This window comes from Dendropsophus ebraccatus, chromosome 5, assembly GCF_027789765.1.
Source record: "Dendropsophus ebraccatus isolate aDenEbr1 chromosome 5, aDenEbr1.pat, whole genome shotgun sequence".
NCBI lineage: Eukaryota > Metazoa > Chordata > Amphibia > Anura > Hylidae > Dendropsophus > Dendropsophus ebraccatus.
Window position 1 is genome coordinate 66,662,567 of NC_091458.1, and position 6,273 is coordinate 66,668,839.

Consider the following 6,273-nt stretch of genomic DNA (forward strand, 5'->3'; position numbering starts at 1 on the left):
ACCTGTAACACCACACAGCACACTGTATTCTCTACCTGTTACACCACACAGCACGCTGTGTTCTCTACATGTAACACCACACTGTATTCTCTACCTGTAACACCAAACAGCACGCTGTATTTTCTTCCTGTTACACCAAACAGCGCACTATATTCTCCACCTGGAACACCACACAGCGGGTTGTGTTCTCTACCTGTGGCACCACAGAGCACTCTGTATTCTCTACCTCTAACACCACACAGCACGCTGTATTCTCTACCTGTAACACCACACAGTACGCTGTATTCTCTACCTGTAACACCACACAGCACACTGTATTCTCTACCTGTAACACCACACAGCATGCTGTATTCTCTACCTGTTCCACCACACAGCACACTGTATTCTCTACCTCTAACACCACACAGCACACTGTATTCTCTACCTGTAACACCACACATCACACTGTATTCTCTACCTCTAACACCACACATCACACTGTATTCTCTATCTCTAACACAACACAGCATGCTGTATTCTCTACCTGGAACACCATACAGCGTGCTGTATTCTCTACCTGTAACACCACACAGCATGCTGTATTCTCTACCTGTAACACCACACAGCACGTTGTGTTCTTTACCTGAAACACCACACAGCACGCTGTGATCTCTACCTGTAACACCACACAGGACACTGTACTCTCTACCTGTAACACCACACAGCACACTGTATTCTCTACCTGTAACACCACACAGCACGCTGTGTTCTCTACCTGTTCCACCACACAGCACACTGTATTCTCTACCTGTAACACCACACAGCACGCTGTATTCTCTACCTGTAACACTACACAGCACGCTGTATTTTCTCCCTGTTACACCACACAGCATGCTGTATTCTCTACCTGTAACACCACACAGCACGCTGTGTTCTCTACCTGTAACACCACACTGTATTCTCTACCTGTAACAACACACAGCACGCTGTATTTTCTTCCTGTTACACCAAACCGCACTATATTCTCTACCTGGAACACCACACAGCACGCTGTGTTCTCTACCTGTGGCACCACAGAGCACTCTGTATTCTCTACCTGTTCCACCACACAGCACGCTGTATTATCTACCTGTTCCACCACACAGCACACTGTATTCTCTACGTCTAACACCACACATCACACTGTATTCTCTACCTGTAACACGACACAGCATGCTGTATTCTCTACCTGTAACACCATACAGCTTGCTGTATTCTCTACCTGTAACACCATACAGCGTGCTGTATTCTCTACCTGTAACACCACACACCACACTGTATTCTCTACCTGTAACACCACACAGCACGCTGTATTCTCTACCTGTAACACCACACAGTATGCTGTATTCTCTACCTGTAACACCACACAGGACACTGTATTCTCTACCTGTAACACCCACACACCGCTGTATTCTCTACCTGTAACACCACAACCTGTCAGTCACCAGCCGCAAAAGAAGGAAGTGCCAAAGAAATTAAGACGCCGATGGGAGCTCCCGGGACCTGCAATTGGCAGGAGATTCAAACAGAGATGGACCCAGGAGTGATGGTGAGTATAAAAAATGTGTTTGTGGCTGGAATTATCCTTTAACCCCTTAAGGACGGAGCCCAAAATGGCCTTAAAGGGGTAGTGCGGCGCTAAACATTTATTCACAAAATAACACACATTACAAAGTTAGACAACTTTGTAATGTATGTTATGCATGTGAATGGCCCTCTTCCCCGTGTTCCCCCCCACCCCGGAAGAGTGGTGCATTATACTCGCCGCACTCTTGTCGACCCCCGGCTGCCATCTTGGGACAATGACGACATCTTCGGGAGGCTGGACGAACCGCTTCAGCCATCCCTCATGCCGGCCCCCTTCTGCTGCATCATCAGCTGCTCAGCCTCAGCCTAACTGCTCAGCCAATTGCGGCTGAGCAGCTGATGACGTGACAGAGGGGGGTCAGCATGGGGGACTGCTGGAATGGTCTGGCCGGTCTCCCGGAGATGTCCTTCATTGTCCTAAGATGGCCGCCGGGGGTCGACACAAGTGCGGTGAGTATAATGCACCACACTTCTGGGGTGGGGGGGAACACGGGGAAGGGGGCTAGTCCCATACATCATATACAAACATACATTATAAAGAGCTATCTATAACTCTTTTTTATTTTTCCATCTACAGGGACATAAGAGGGCTTGTTTTTTCAGGAACAGGTGTACTTTGTAATGGCGCCTTTCAATCCACCATAAAACGAATGACGGAACCCCCAAAATATCATTTATGTGGTGAATTTAAGTCATGCACTTTACAGTAAAACTGACAAGATATATTTATTCTGTAGGTCAGTCTGAACACAGCGATATGCGTGTTTACATAGCATATACTCTATCAGAAGATCAGACTGCACAGAGGTAAGCAGTATACCTTCGGCAGTCAGACACACTGCGGGGGTCCCAATCGGTAAATGACAGGAGATGCGGAGGTCGTGGCGTTTAAGGGGTTAATGGCGGTCTGCCGCGCGATTGCGGCAGCCCGCCATTGAGGGTGAGAGCCTGGATGCTGATAGCAGGCAGTCCTTACTCGTTATGACGTGAGCTCAGCTTCTGAGCTCGCTTCATAGTACATGTACGCCCTGATGCATTCAGGCCAAGGCGACGGGGGCGTACATGTACGCCCGCCGTCGTTAAGGGGTTAAAATTGACACATTGTTAGTAAATGAGGCCTGTTGACCCGTTGACTTCTATTGGAGGCCCAATTGCGCAAAACTGTAAGTGCAGGTCCTACTTTTTTTGGAGAAAGTATCAGTGGATGTGGACTAATTTTTGTATTTTGGCATAGATAGGCTTTTTTCTCACTATTTATATTTTTTTCTGAAATGTGATGTGACAAAAAAAAACACATAATTCTGCCAGTTTCAATAACAATATCTTTTAATATTTCAGACATTTACATCCTACATACACACATCCTAGGAAATATGTTTATTTTTATCAAGGGGATATTTGTTCTATAAATTTTTTTAAATGACCTTTTTAGTCCCTTTAACCCTTTAACCCTCTGAACCACCGCGATCCTGGGTGCCTCATATAGCCCGGGATCTCGGCTATTAGCGGGCACGGTCCGATCGCCATGCCCGCTAATTAGATAATCGGAGGCAGCTGTCAAAGATGACAGCTGCCTCTGATTACCGGATTCAGCCGTTCCCTGGTGTCTAGTGGGGAAGATCGCCGTCGAAGGAGCGATCTCCGTTACTGAAGCCGGCCAGGGACCTCTCCAAGATGGCGCCATCCCCGCCTCGGCACTCGTTTGTTTTCGGCTGCAGCAGCTGAAAGCAAACGAGTGCCGATCTCATTGATCTTTGCTGTATAAGTATACAGCAAAGATCTCAATGAGAGATCAAAGTGTATATACGAGAAGTCCCCTAGGGGGGCTTCTAGTATATGTGTAAAAAAATAAAATAAAGTGTTGTCAATAAAAAGCCCCCTCCCCTAATAAAAGTTTGAATCACCCCCCTTTTCCCAGGTTATAAATAAAAGTAAATGAATAAATAAATAAACATGTTTGCTATCGCCGTAATCGCCCAAACTATTAATTAATCACATTCCTGATCTCGCACGGTAAACGGCGTAAGCGCAAAAATATCCGCATTTTTGGTTGCATCAAATCCAGAAAAATTGTAATAAAAAGCAATCAAAAAGTCGCATATGCGCAATCAAGGTACCAATAGAAAGAACACATCATGGCGCGAAAAATGACACCTCAATCAGCCCCATAGACCAAAGGATAAAAGCGTTATTAGCCTGGGAATGGAGCGATTTTAAGGAACATATATTTGTTAACAAAGGTTTGAATTTTTTACAGGCCATCAGATAAAAGAAAAGTTATACATGTTACATATCGTTTTAATCGTAACGACTTGAGGAACATATTAAACATGTCTGTTTTTCCATAGGACACACGGCGTAAAAACACAATCCCCCCAAAGAAAAAGAATTGTGTTTTTTTTTTTATCAATTTCACTGCGCATATAATTTTTTTCTGGTTTCGCAGCATATTTTATGCAAAAGTTCAGCCTGTCATTGCAAAGTACAATTAGTGACGCAAAAAATAAGGGTTCATGTGGGTCTGTAGGTGTAAAAATGCAAGTGCTATGGCCTTTTAAGCACAAGGAGGAAAAAATGAAAACGCAAAAACAAAAATTAGCCTGGTCCCGAAGGGGTTAAGGGTACATTCACGCTTACCGGATCCGCAGCGTATTTTCTGCTGCGGATCCTCAGCAGATCCGCAGCAGATTTCATTTAAATGACTGAACACAGCATCAAATCTGCACCATCAAATCTGCCGCGGATCTGCTGCAGATCTGCTGCGGATCCTGTAGGTGTGAACGCACCCTAAAGGTATAAACACACACACCGTATACGCAGCGTATTTACTGCTGCGATACGCAGCAAATACGCAACAAATACGCAGCAAATTAGATCTAAATCACTTAACACAGCATCAAACCTGCACCATCAAATCTTCTGCAGATCTGCTGCATATTTGTTGCGTATCTGCTGCGTATACGGTGTGTGTGTTTGTACCCTAAGGGGACTTTATTATGAGATCCATAGTATGTTTTACAGTGAACTGCCAGTTTCACAATCTGCAGGCTGTAATAGCAGATCTGTCATGACAGCCATGGAGGCCTAGGGAAGGCATTGACAGGAGAACGGCAGTTGGACATTGCATTTCAATATATTGTTGTGTACTGCAGAAGTGATCACATGTTCACATGTTTAAAGGACAACTCCAGCGCTGATAAAAAAAAAAAAAACTGAAAATGAAGCTCCAGTTAGTGTCTTCATTTTTTCTTCACTTCCTGGTTTGGGCTTTCCCATGATGCACTCTGTCTCCTGTGATGTCTGACTCTGTAGAACAGTTAGATGGCTTACAGCTTGCTCTGCCAATCAGACCAGAGCAACCTGAGTCATCTGACAAAGGGAGGCTGGCCTAAGAGGGCTTAGACCAGTTTCCTTCTTGATGATGTCATTGTCACAAAATGGCTGCCACAGAAAAGCCTGGGGTCAACAATCATTAAGTAAGAATGAGTTCACTTCACTTCCTGGTGGGGGGTTGAGGGGGGAAAAGATAGGGAAGGGGGGCAGATAGGTGATTGAAGTATATTACAAACTTGAAGGACAACTCCAGCGCTGATAAAAAAAAACCTGAACCTGACCCTGTAAAAAGTTCATGCTACAATGATATTATATCATGAAAGTAGGGTGGTTAAAGTGTACCTGTCACTACAAATAACTTTTGACGTATTATCAGACATTAATAACATTTTTAGAGCAGTTTTTCCATTTCAATTACCTATAGCGTGTGTACAACGGGGGGAGTATTTACCTTGAAGCTATGTTCACAATATGTATTTTTTCGTAAAACTACAGCCGTTGTTGCACAGTGCAACCACGGCCGTGATTATTACGAAAAGATATGTTACTTGCCGCCTATGGGATCCCGGACGGAGCATATACACATGGTATACGCTCCGGCCAGGATCCCTAGCAGTGTCGCAAACAACTGACATGTCAGTTTTCTGTGGCCGCTATTCATTGAATAGCGGCTGCAGAAAACCCGCTCAGTGCACACTATGGAGCGAGGGGCCATAGTGTGCAGTTCTGATGCGCCACACAGACCCCGTGCAGCCAGAGCCAGGTAATGTATGGAAACAGAGGTGCGGGAGCCAAAGGGGTTAAGGGGGAGGCTGCATTACATACACGCAGCGGTCTTTCAGACCACTGCTTGTATGTAGTGATAGGGGCCTTCTAGGACCTCGGCTCGTAGCAGAAACTTGCAGCGAGTTTTTTGCTGTCGGTATGTGTGAAGGAACCCTAATGGTGCATTTACACAGAGATTTATCTGACAGATCTTTGAAGCCAAAGCCAGAAACAGACTATAAACAAACTGGTCATAAAGGAAAGATTGGGATTTCTCCTTTTTTAAAATCTATTACTGGCTTTGGCTTCAAAAATCTGTCAGATAATCTCTGTGTAAACGCACTGTTTACTTCCTGACAACCCCTTTAGGAAAGAAACACTAACAAAGTGCCATTCTCCTTTAGCAACTAATCAGCACTGCCCTCCCAAGCCGAAAACTATAATCCCATAGGTTGCTAGGGATGCCCTGAGTAACAGGTCGCTATAGTGACGGGGCTACACGTCACATTTATAGGACACAGGCCACAAAGGTTATCAGCCAAAGAGCCCTCTCTCCGGCCGTTCTATAGC

The 6,273-nt window shown here is 45.0% G+C and overlaps 1 long non-coding RNA gene across 1 annotated transcript in view; it reads right to left on the reverse strand.

Annotated features, from left to right (window-relative positions):
* Positions 1–6,273, reverse strand: part of LOC138792726 (uncharacterized) — a 32,706-nt gene that overhangs the window by 19,038 nt on the left and 7,395 nt on the right. The window lies entirely within an intron of this gene.